This window comes from Dermacentor silvarum, chromosome 4 (genome assembly GCF_013339745.2).
Source record: "Dermacentor silvarum isolate Dsil-2018 chromosome 4, BIME_Dsil_1.4, whole genome shotgun sequence".
Taxonomy (NCBI): Eukaryota; Metazoa; Arthropoda; class Arachnida; order Ixodida; family Ixodidae; genus Dermacentor; species Dermacentor silvarum.
The window spans coordinates 8327987-8341297 of NC_051157.2; the positions used below are offsets into that span (position 1 = coordinate 8327987).

The 13311-nt window shown below is 47.3% G+C and overlaps 1 pseudogene; it reads left to right on the plus strand.

Moving 5' to 3' along the window:
* The first annotated feature begins 12334 nt into the window (after positions 1–12334).
* LOC125944622 (uncharacterized) lies at positions 12335–12849 on the plus strand (annotated as a pseudogene).
* The last annotated feature ends 462 nt before the right edge of the window (positions 12850–13311 follow it).

The following is a 13311-nucleotide window of genomic DNA, read 5'->3' on the forward strand; positions in this document are numbered from 1 at the left end:
TCCACGCACCACCTCATACTTATTGTGGCCCCACAGTGCTCTGTGTTTCATTAATGCTGCATTCCGCTTCCCCTTTATTTTCAGATTATCTTGGTGGTTGCTTGAGTAATTCTTTCCTTCGTTTATGTGTACGCCGAGGTACTTATATTGCTTCACTATGGGTATTACTTGCTGTTGAATTGACACCACGAAGTTACTCGTGTGTTCATTAAAGATCATAATCCCTGATTTCTCTGTGCTAAACTTAAGGCCTAGATTTGTCGCTGCGTTCCCACAGATATTCGAAGTATCTGTAAATCTTTTTTATTGTCCGCTAGTGGCACAATGTCGTCTGCGTACATCAATCCAGGGACCTTCTGTTGCAATATTGCGATCACAGCGCCGTCTATCGTCCGGCGCCATGCTGGTATGTGGGATCGTGCAGGAGGATGCATGGCGAACGTGCCGTTGACGACGAGTGGCAAGTTTTCGCGTTTTCCTGAGAGGTCTCAACAAGTTCTTGCGATTGGGAAACTTCTTAGCGCGTCGTTACTAAGCTTTGAGCTTGCATATAGCTGCAACATCGAACGGGTACGAGCCTAGAGGCGCTGCCCAACTCTGCCCGCGATCGAAATAGGAGGCGAGTCAAGTCTGAACATTGTCGATACGTAACATACGTGTAACGTGCTATTATTGTATGTACTCTATTAAGGTATCACTCAGGTTACAACCATCAGCAGTGTCTCCGTGTGACATAAGGTGTGCCGCACCAGCGTGCATTCTTATCAAGTAACTAGCGAAGCTTCAAGGAAACATGTTTTGCTAGCTTCCGTGCTCCTAACATTTCGCGGTACGATTTTCTAAGCATTGTTCACCTGGCGCCTGGGCATCAAGCTTTATACAAAATAAAGAATTCTAATATAACTCGAGCGGAAGAAGGTTGCCATGGGATACCCGATAAACGACCTGGCCACAATGACCGCTAATATACCGCGATCAACCAGACGCAAGCGACGCGTTGAAAGAATATGTGCACTCTATACCTGGCATACAGCACGGAGCGCTTGCCGTAGCTAAAGCCCCTCCATACACGTTTTCGCCGACCAGGTTAAAAAAGCGGCGGTGGCGCGTGGATGGAGGGGCTTTAGCCGAAGCCAGCATGCCGACGGCCCATAGATGGCGCCACTGCCTACGCAATATGGTGGCGCCCATGAAAAAAAAAAAAAACAGGTCTATAGGCAACTCTGGTTTTGCCCTTCTTCGTTATAGGCGTACTGCGGCGGAGCTGAAGCAAGACCTGCATCCAAAAATGTTCCACCATATGTGGTCGATGAGTGTGGCGTGCTTACCGCACATGACATCCACCGAACATGACTTGTACTTCCAGTGGCAGTTGCTTAGCACGAATGCAGTATGAAAGCACGCGAGCACGACACAAGCGATGGCTACACGAGAAAGGATAAGAAAGGATTACGAAAAAGGATGAGAAAGGTGCCAAGGAACCGCCTCCGGAAGTTCTAGTCATGTTTGGTGGCTTCAGCCCGTCCAATGAATGAGGGCGCACGCAGTAAGGTCTGCAAAATCCTGCGTTCCGAGTAGCTAAAACAAGAACGCCTGTACCGCAAGTCCCTCCAGGCGACACCTATAAGTTTCGGTGCCAAGTAGAAAAGGCTGGCTTGAACATACCGCACTCGATGATCGACCACATGATGAAATTCATTTGTGGATGCAGGCCTTGCTTCCGCTCCACCGCAATATGCCCGCAACGAGGAAGGGCTACACCGGAGTTAATTGTCCGCACCGACAGCAGTGTCTCCCTATAAAGGAACACGTGGGCAAAGAACCCTGGCTCTGGGATCTAAGTTCGCGGTCAGCGTTTGTTTTCGTGTCCATTTCGTCTTTTTGCGTCGTTTGTCCGGTTTAGAGCTGTTTAACAACGTCGCGTGTCATCACCATTACGACCGGCCTTGCTCTACAAATCCCTTCTCGATGATACACAATCATTCTCACATAATTAACCATCAACAGCTGCCATCCCTCATGTAATGGCCCGCCTTGGAACATTTGAGGTAATAAATAAATAAATAAATAAATAAATAAATAAATAAATAAATAAATAAATAAATAAATAAATAAATAAATAAATAAATAAATAAATAAATAAATAAATAAATAAATAAATAAATAAATAAATAAATAAATAAATAAATAAAACGAAGTAAAACGGAGTTAACTGATTTTTCATTTATTCTTAGCTCGTTACGGAACTTTCGGCATAATAATAAGGGGGCACTCAACGAAATACAACAGTTATGGACAATACAAACATGAGAAGTCTGCAAGCTTATGCCAGATGACCATCGGACTGCGAGATATCGGACGCATGCAGCTGACACCAGTGTCAACTGGATAGCAATATACCTTGAAGCATGACAGTAGTGCTCGAGGGTTGGTGGATTAATATCGTGATGCTTCGCAATGACGAAATCGTAATGGCGATAAGCGTCACCACTCACTGCCCGACGGCAATCGAATTGTGGAATTGTGCCGCAGGCCGGCAAAATCCGCCCGCCGAATCCTATAGCGCACGGACGCGTTAATTCTTACCTGGTGCGGAAGTGCCAAATTTCACGAGGGAGCGCACCGCTGCAATGAATAAGACAAAAGGGTTGAAATCATTCGCCATGGCTGTCTCCATCATTTGAATGTTCTCTTATGTATGAGGCGTCGCTTGACGTCACATCGGGGAGTCACACAAAAATACTTCCGTATACCGGGTGTCCCATCATAACTTGAGCCAAACTTTAAAAGTACGCAAATACCACGTAGCTGGACAGAACCAAGGGGATTTTGTTTGCCGTTGTATGGAGATACTAAGATTATTTTTTGGCATTCTGCCTAATTACATAATTAGTCTTAATAATCAACTTCTCAAATATTATAATTAGATGAAAAGTGTAAATGAGAAAATTGTAGAGCATCATGAAAAACTCCCGATACAGCTTTTTGGTGCTCAATACGCGGTACATGAACGGGTTTCTCCAAACATGAGAGAAGCCCGCGAATACACGCAACATTGCCGCGCGACTGGCCGCTCGAGGCGATGGTGTCGGGAAAACGACTTCTGCGGTGCTCACATGAAGCGAGAATTAGTCGCAGAGCACAATTAACAATTGTACAATTAATGGTAAATTATGTAAGTAAATTAAGTAAAGGTGAAAGTAAGTAAATTAACGGGCGTAATAGCGCCAATATAGTCGAAAATTAACCACATTGCACTATGCCCCTGTAAAGGGTGCACCGCCGTAGATCTAGACATACTGAGGCAAAGCTGCCGTACGACACACTTTTGGGAAATGGAGCGAGTTCGCTTGTACTTGTAGGGCTCGCGCGAGGCGATGGTGTCTGGAAAGCTGCTTCGGTGCTGCTCACATGAAGCGAGAATTAGTCGCAGAGTACAATTAACAATTGTACAACTAACGGTAAATTAAGTAAGCAAGTAAATTAAGTGTAAATAAATTAACGGGCGTAATTATATAGTACCAATATAGTCGAAACCTAACCATATCGCACCATATACTGCACTGTCTCTGAGATCGGCCCACATGGTCTCTTGATCAAAAATACAAAGCGTCAAGTGTCGATGCTAAATAAGACAACATCTACGTGATTGCGCGTGGAATACGATACAAATAAGATTCGAAATGAGGGAACAATGAACATGAAAAATAGACAGAAAGAGACAGAATATCGCGCCAAGCGACGCGATGTCGCGTCCACTTGTCGCCTGCAAGTCGAACCCCACGCGAGCGACGACATTGAGGGACGTCTTCCCGCAGTGTTACCGACACAAGGGCAGCAAATACGCGCCGAAACAGGGATGACGCGTGATATAATAATTTAATATAACTTATTTTACTGCAAAGAGCAGTATAAAACATTTCTAAAGGGCTTGCACTAGGTTCTTTATCTTTCCACGTATCAAAATTTGGTCCTTTGCTCGTTCCGTGCGACAACCGGTAGTACTTGAGTGATGTACACTTCTCGCTGTTGACTAGTCGCTCATGAATAGAACTTCCGGAAGACGAGCGACGAATTCTAGATTTCCAGAACCGAGCGATCCAGCGACAAGAACGAGTGATCTGTTCACACGACGACCCGTTTCGTCGCTCGTCGCTGTCGCGCACAAAGTCGCTCGCACAGTGTTTGGGCTTAATCATCCCAGCTTTTATTGCGATAGCAATTATATGGACACTCAAAAGCAGATTTCTGCCGTCGCCGTCGCCGTGAGGTTCCGTATGACGTCATTTGGAGAAGAAATCGTCGCTGCGCGCCGAACGCTGTATGTGCGAGTGAAAGGGCGCGAGGGGCGCGTCTTTCACGGGGAGTGAACGCACGGCGGAGAACAAACGCGCGTTCTGCGCCGTGCTCGCTTAAGGGCTGCAGAAGTAGGCGTCTCTGTTCTCCTTCACAATCACCATGTATGTAGAGCAAACGCGCCTTCTTCCGACGAGCGAGAGGCCGTGGGGGAGGGGGAGGGAAGGGAGGCGACGTTTAGCTAGCTGCGGCACGCAGTGCTTATTTATATCAGAGGCTCCGGCAACAGTCACCAACGCCGCACGCATTTTGAGCGAATGCGGGCAAAACGCCGATGGCGTCGACAACAGTTCTGCGTGTTGCCGATGCTGCTGCATGTCCAAGTTTATACAGCTGATAAAGCTAATATCATTACTCCGTATAGCTCTCTACAAGTTTGCTATCGCAATTGATGCTTCGCCTTTCAGGTGAAACTGCGACAACTTTTTTTCTTTTAATCTGCGACGCTTTCTACAGAATAACTACTTCATATGTTACAAATCTTGGATGCAAGCTTGCGTCAAATGACGTATTATTTCTATATCTTCGTGCTTATAGCATGTGGCGTTCTATGCTCTGGTCGCGAGAGCAACTGATGCGTCCACTGGTCGCAGAAACATGCCAGCCACTCCGCTCGTTTGGTGGTAAATAGGTTCAGATCTTCACATACGTATTACGTGTAATAAATATGTCATACGTTGTGATCATAAAAAATGTCGCAGTTTCACCCGAAAGGCGAAACATCAATTGCGATAGCAACTTAGTAGATAGCTATACGGAGTAAGGATAGTAGTTTTATCAGCTGTATAAACTTGGACATGCAGCAGCACCAGCAACGCGCAGAACTGTTGTCGACGCCGTCGCCGTTTTGCCCGCGTTCGCACCGAACGCGTGCGGCGTTGGTGACTGTTGCCAGGGCCTCTGGGGGCGGCTCGGAGGTTTTCGACGAAATCAGAACGGGAAACTCGTCGAGCAGCGTCGGAAGTCTTTAACACCTTCTCGCCTCACAACGTTTTTATATAATTACGCATTTGGTGCCGCAGCTAAACGTCGCCTCCCCTCCCTCTCTCCCTCCCCCCACGGCCTTTCGCACGACGGAAGAAGTCGTGTTTGCTCTCTATATATGGTGATTGTAAAGGAGGAAAGAGACGCTTCATTCTGCAGCCCTTCAGGGAGCACGGCTCAGAACGCGCGTTTGTTCTCCGCCGTGCGTTCGCTCCCCGTGAAAGCGCGCGTCCCTCGCGACCTTTCACTCGCAAATACAGCGTCCGGCGCGCGGCGACGATTTCATCGCCGTTGACGTCATACGGAACCCCACGGCGACGGCGACGGCAGAAATCCTTTTTGAGTGTCCATATAATTGCTATCGCAATAAAAGAATGATATTTAATTTTGCAACGAATAACATGATGCGTACCTCTCTCATATGGGACGCACTAGGCAGCCTGCATGCGGCTTCAGGTAGGACGCACTATGCATTTTGTGGTCGCAGGTGCGAGCAGCGAGAGAAATTTCTTTAGCCTTCGTATCGTTGCTTGCTATGTATAAAACAGAGTGTAGAGTAATTAAAACACTGTCCTGTGAGTTCGAGTGAAATGCTAAACCTTGCTATCACTGTAAACTGCCATTTTTTGAGTTAAACCATAGCCTCCGAGATCGGGAGGCGCGCGCGCTGTCTCGATCGCGCCACCTTATATCGGATGCCATGGTTAAACATTTCTTTTGAACTTGAAGACAAAATTTATCTTCAAGTGTCTTGCAAGTAATGAAATATTTATTTCCAGTAGTCTGTACTCTATAACCCAATGCTACTCTGAACTGAGTGTTTAGTACTCTATGGAAATACTTTTTTTTTTCGAAAAAGTGTCGCTCGCACAGGCTGATTTATTGATGTAGACATGTAGTTCACCTTCGTTGTATTTTGCTCTCCTGCTTTTAAACTGATTGCCAGGCTTAGCGTGCTACAAATAGCGACAAAGGTGACACGAGAGTGCAGGCCCTCGGCGTGCACCTGCCTGGCGACCTCCTGAAGTAGAACAGTATGACGGCGGTGGCGATGGTGAAGGCCACGAAGGCGCTGGTTGCGCACAGGAACGTCTTCCATGGGGACTCGTGGCTGCGGTGAAATGTCGATTCAGCTCCTTCGATGGGCACCAAGCTTATTCGCGAGAGCACATTCAAGACAGTACAATATGCACTCAGTCGCGGGCGTTATACCAAGTGTTTCATCGAAGGCATGAGCAAGATAGCTTCTACGTGCAGTGGCACCTTGCTATAATTAAGTTCAAGGGGGAGCAACGTTTACTTTTTTATGTCCATCACTTCAACGCTTATCCGCCCTCACGGCCATGGTCTTGGATGGGGGTGTGGTGTTAATAAAAATGTCGCAGTTTCGCGGAAGCATCAATTGCGATAGAAAATTAGTAGAGAGCTATAAGGAGTAGGGATAGTAGTTTCATCGGCTGTATAGACTTTAAACATTCGTTTACTGACTGAATTAACAAGCGTGGTGTCAGCGCGCACAAGCAAACATGAGTACATCACACTCGATGACCGCAGCCAACCACTGTCAAAACGCGGGCGTGGGGAAGCGCGGCCGCCACAGCGAGCGAAGGTTCGTGCTGTCTATCGCTTCAACGGAAACTGAGCGGCGTACGCACAGTGCATACAAAGGTCAGAGCCGTGTGGAGATCGCTTTCAAGATACGGTGCGCGCGACAACACCGACAGCTGGCACAGGCGCAAAGTACAAGAACGCATTTGTTGGCAGAGTAGAGCCCCCCCCCCCCCCCTCCCTCCTTCCCGCGCTGCTTTCCCGCTTTGCTCCTTTCGCGTGGGAGATTGAGTCGCCAGTTACCCTTGCGCCCGGTTGCAAGATACGCATTTGGTGCCGCAGCACAGCGTCTCTCCCCCCCCCCTCACTCCCTCCCATACCCCCACGGCCTTTTGCGCGACGGAAGTCGCGTTTTCTCTCCGCTGTGCGTTCGCCCTCCGTGAAGGCGCGCGTCCCCCGCGCGCTTTCACCCGCACGTACGACGCGCGGCGACTATTTTATCGCCCTTAGACTTTATACGGATCCTCACGGCGACGGCGACGCCGACGGCAGAAATCCGCTCGGAGTGTCCATCTAATTGATATCGCAATAATAAATATGGATAAGCCGATTCAAAAGCCCGTTGCTCACCACCGAAGGACCACGAACTATTGCTGCCGTTGTGTTTGTCAGCGAGATGACTGCTTTCTCAATGCTTGTCTATGTCGATTTGTGGCAGCACGAGCTCTTGCTGCCACAGGAAGATGAAGCTTTGCAGCTGATGATGATATATACGGATGAGGAAGATGTACAATGAATTATGATATGTAGAGATGGTGAAGATGAAGTCCGGCATGTGTTGCGCTCACACTAATTCCCTCTCACTGTGGAGATATGGGAGAAATTTCTCACAATAATACTCTGAAAAAAGACTAAACTTGGAGTGGGAAATTATGGTGATATTACTGACAAAGAAAAGTATAAGAAGATAGAAACGCATACGCGCTGTGAAGACTCCTTAGCACTCCTTGTGATATTGGGTTTGATGTGTGCCGTACTATAGGGACTCCCTACATGACTAAATGCGATTATACTACGTGACAGTCGGCTTGGTCACAACTCTCACAGGCCACATAAGTTGTTTTTGGGATGTTCACTTTTTGTTTACTTTATTGGTGCTGAAAAAACCTACTTCAAGCAATTTAGTGAAGCCAGCTTTCTCTAGAATGAATCAAATGTTTACTGGTGTTCTGCACATACATACATACCTTATTCTGAGCGTATTTCGGGCATTCATTTAATTTGCCGATTCACTAAAGCACTTAAAAAGAAAATTGGCATTTTGGAAACGTTTTTTAAATAACTCGGGAGGTAAAGGAGGTGAAGATATGTGAACTGTGAGGGTAAAGATATGTGAAGCAAATAAGTGCAGCTGCAACACAGAACATTAGTTGCCTTGCTTCATTGGCAACCTCAGGCACTACAACAATATATTTTATGGTTTCACACTTACCTATAATAGCAGATAAAATACATGCGTCTTTGGTATAACACAGCTAGCACTCAGAATGCACAACTAGACGAATGAAAATTAACTGGTATCCTAAAGAAACCAAGGCGAACCTTCACTAATTCACGAGCAGGTAGCTTCACGCTCAGGTGGCTCATGAAACAGTATGCTGAGCCAAGAATCTTAGTCGAACAAGGGTGGTCACCGTCATGTGCAATGCCTCGGGGAAATGCATACAGCAGTACGGCAATACCTGCTTTCCTGTTTTACAGCGAAGCTGTCTATACGGACCCTGTGCCGTCGTTGTCAGACTTCGCTAAAAGGGGGCTACGTGACCTAACGGGAGAAAAGAAGAAAAGAGCTCAACAGGGGGAAATGGGTTGGAGTGACCCCTTTCCCCTGTGAGAATGCTGTGAGAGGGTGCCGATGAAAAGTAGAACGGGGAGGGCGGTTGCCGTAAGTCGCGCCGTCCAATACTAGCGTTGGAGGGGTGAGCGTGAGGCGCTCCAACCGATGACAGTGTAGGAAAAAAAGTATGTCAACGGTGGAGTGGAGTGTGAGAGGAGTTCGCGTTAGCGTTGGTTGTATATACGAAGCCTTGGTCAAGGGCTCTTGTCTGGGAACGTCGTAGAAAAAAAGTGAAGAACGCACTAGGAACGCCGTCGCCCATGGACGCCGACGCGTCCCACCCCCGCAAGTAGCGCCGTTAGGGCCAGCCAAGTGGCCGCGAATGCAACTACGGCTCGGAAGCTCGCTCCCATTGCAGCCGGCTACGCGGCAGGTCGGCTAACACAGCTTCGCTGTCCGACCATCTTCACGGAGTGGAAGGGGCAATGATTTTTGCTCGTGCCACATTGACCGATTCTTCGCAATTAAATCATGATCAAAAATGGGAGAGTTAGAATTGCCCCGCACAAGGAACTACTGGTAATAAAATCGCGTCCAGCGCTTGTCGAATGGGTGCCGCAGTGTTACAGTTGACGTGCGAGGGGGGGAGGGAAGCCCCTTCTTAAAGAATAGAGGAGGGGCCGCCGCCGTCCATCACCCCCCCCTGACATTAAGCACTGATTAGACAATATGAAAGAATAACGCGGTGCTACAGCGCGCCTTATTCGTACCTTGATATTTGGCGTTTCTTGCTTCTGTTTTCCCGTGTAACAAGCAATGCAAAACAACTGTGACAGTGCACCAACTACAGCGTCAGTTGCCATTTGCTGCAAGTGTTGGCTGGACTATAGAGACAGCGTTCAAAACGACCCACAGAGTGCGCCCTTGCCTTAATGTAGTTTTTTTTATTAAGATAGGTAGAGCATTAGGCAATATAATAACAAGAGTTTGATGGCGCAGCCCACCGCCCCGTTCGAAAGGGGACGCTCATAGCATCCATCCATACAGCTTGGTGCACGACCATCCGACACCTAAGATTCTAGGAAGGTACGGTGCGCTTTCGGACCTTCGTGTGTGTCGCTCCGTGGCCGGACACGTGCCAAGCTGCACCGAGGGAGGGGCCACAGGTGTCATTAGAGAACAATTTCTCGACTTAACGCTGAAGAGGCCCGCCCTTGAATTGAGCTACAAACACTCCATCAAAACAGAAGGGCACGTTGCTTACTTGGCTGCGTTGTTGGCGAGGACGACTTGCTGGTTGCTGACACCTCTGAACTCGTTGTTGTTTAGCACCTGCACGATGAAATAACGCCGCGAATGTGGGTGGGAAAGAGGGCAGACGTGAGTGGACAGGTGAAACCATGCAGATCTTCGGTAATGCAAGAAAATTAAGAATACCAACAGCCTCCGTTTAATAAGAACCGCATTTACGATCGAGCTTACCGATTTACATAAAGGCGACACAACATGTAAAACTGCTTGTTATTTTTTTTTACCTAATCATTGCTTTTTGCGCAGTGCTCCTGTAAACACTTGTTATAAACTCGACATAGCAACTTAGACGTGGTTGATGGTCCGCCACGGTTGCAGGAGGTTGCGGGTTCGACTTCCGCTGCCTCCGGTTACACGTACGTCGGGAAAAAACGAAAAAAAAAGATCAATACGCAGGTGCCTCCCGCCTGTACGCCACTCACCTCAGTGTTGTAAAACTTGGGTGCTCAAGAGAGCGTAACACAAGCGGGAAGTAAAGGACGCACACAGACACGCAAACACACGCACGCGCATAAATAAATAAATAAATAAATAAATAAATAAATAAATAAATAAATAAATAAATAAATAAATAAATAAATAAATAAATAAATAAATAAATAAATAAATAAATAAATAAATAAATAAATAAATAAATAAATAAATAAATAAATATGAAGTAAGTAGTTCTTCGGATGCGGTCTTCAATAATTTGAAAAAAGTGTAGGCGCACGTAGAAAAGCAAAAACAAACTTTTAAGTTCTCGCACAGGACCGGGGAGAGGGGAGGGACAGGCGGGTCTTGTCACATATCGGGGAGGGGGGGCGTACTTGGTGTATTGGCAATAGTTAACCGGTTATTGGGCCACCCGGTCACAAGGATTGAGGGTCTTCACACGGTTGCCTTCTGCGAAAGCCACCGTCATGGTAGCACAGAAAAAAAAAAGAAACCATAACGGGACGGTATGATAAATGTGAAAAGCAGCTATAGTACGCGTGACACTGAGAAGCACGTGTGCTTTTTATTTCCATGAATCGCCCCATAGTGTACCCTCTACTCATTAACCAGCTGGTCCGTCAGTCCATACTTGCCAGGGTCGTCCACCGAATTCATCGAAAAGCTGCTGCGTATTCCTGAAGTCACTTGATGACGGAATCGGAAACGTCGCAGGGAAGGCTCATACCTCTCCGCTCACACGAGAAAGAGTGCATTAAAAAATTCGGATCCCACGTGCTGTTCTTGTTTGGCGATTATTCGCAAGTATATATAGAGGACATGACCAAGTTGGACACATTTTTACAAGAAAAACGCCTCGCTCTACACAGACGTGTGGCGCTCGAACGTGCGGATCTCATGCATGGCGACGAAGGATCGAATGACGATGTCGGCCTGATAACGACAGCATATTCAGATGATGATGCTGGCGATGCCTATATTGAGGTAACGATGAATAATCACGATGGTATGACGAAGATGGAACGACCACGGCGGCGTCACTGACCACGAATGTATGACGACTGTATGATGACGTCGCAATGGCATGATGGCAATATGGAATGATGGTGACGGCGCATTATGGCGACGCAGTGACAACCACAGAGTCAAGATGGCGGAACTAATGACGACGGTAAAACAACGAAGGAGAATGATCACAACAAAATGAAGACGACGGCAACGGCGTGATGACGACATCATGTTTGTGTTGAAGCCAGGGACTCCGGAGCCGAGAAAAGTTGGTCATCAATTCATCCGTCCCAGGGTCTCTCGCGTTATCTGCCCCTTTAATTCTCTCTGACGATACCGGCGGGTCAAATCGGCAAAAAGCGGTGTTTGATATATACACTCATACATGTCATTTGGCAAGGATCCTACATGCGGAGCTGCCCAACTTGAAGCCCACGTTTTCAGTGCATGAGCAACGCCTGTCGGTTCCTTAATTTCTTCAAACACCTTTAATCTCGCTATGTCTGGGTTTATCGAGAACACGTACGACAAAGTTGCAGGGATAGTGCTAAAATAGCAAGGGTCCTCCAACGCTCAACGTTTCGTGCTGCAGGTGTGAAAGAAGCAGCATGAGACTCTGTGCGCGGCAATGTCCCGCCTGCGGTCTGAAACCGCGTTTCAGGAGTTGTGAGACTGCACGACTGCACGAGCGCTGTTTGCAGCTTAGCTAGATCTGAACGAGCCTCGCAGTGGAAGGCACAAAGACGCCGAGGAGGTTTGAGATGTCCAGCAATGTATCTGCCGTCACTTGTGCTCGATCTCAAAGCAGCATTGCGCAAAGAATATTTTGAGGCTATCGACCGTATTTCGAGCGAAATGCGGCGGCGCTTTGATCAGCCTGGCATCAAGCAGCTAGTGAAATTAGAAGGCACGTTAATTGACTTCGCCAGATTCTCGGCTGATGACCTAAACACGGCATTAGGTGTGCACGCAGATGATTTTGATTTAAGCCGTCTCTCGGCGCAGTTCTTACTATTTTTTTCATTCTGTTTTGTCCTATGTCGAGTACTTATCAATTTAAAGCATTTCAAAGAGTCTGCAGGCAAAATCTGAACTAGTCCATGAGCTGCTAGACCAATTAAGTCGTCAACCACAGGCAGCTTCTTATCTCTGTACCTGAATCTGTAGCTTCGGTGGAACGATCATTCAGCGCTTTACGCCGAATGAAAACTAATTTGCGGAACCACATGATGCAGAAGACGCCAACACATCTCACTTTGCATGTTAACAAGGAAAGCACCGCCACTCTCAACTTAGAAGACCTAATCAAAGAATTTGTCACCAGGACTGCTGAGCGAACAGCCGCTTTTGGCCTTTTAAGCGATCAGTAAGGTGTGCATCTGTCATCATACCTTTTAAATATGGAGCAGACTGCGTGCACTAAGTATGTGCAGCTATCCATATCTCTGCTCGTTACCTCTCCCTTGAATTATCGGACGTGAGTCCACAGGTGGGCCGTTTGAAGCGGCACAGCCTTGCATAAGCTTGTGCGCATAAAGAATCATTCTGCTGCGAGCAATGCATACCACGGCGTTCCGCGCACAGCTCTTGCCCGTCCCCCCTCGAGCGCTGTTTGTTTTCACGCACAGGGCAGATCGGAACGCGGGTTGTAAGCGCACTCTCAAGCAGATCATATAATAATAAAAAAAGACCGGCTATTTCACTGAGCTTCGCGTGACGACAAAGAGGACTGATAACCCTAAGTTTTTGCTTGTAAACCGATGCACTGCTTCGTCATTACTTATAAATATTGCAAAGGCTGTAATTACACCTGCGGAGCAGTGATCTTCGTA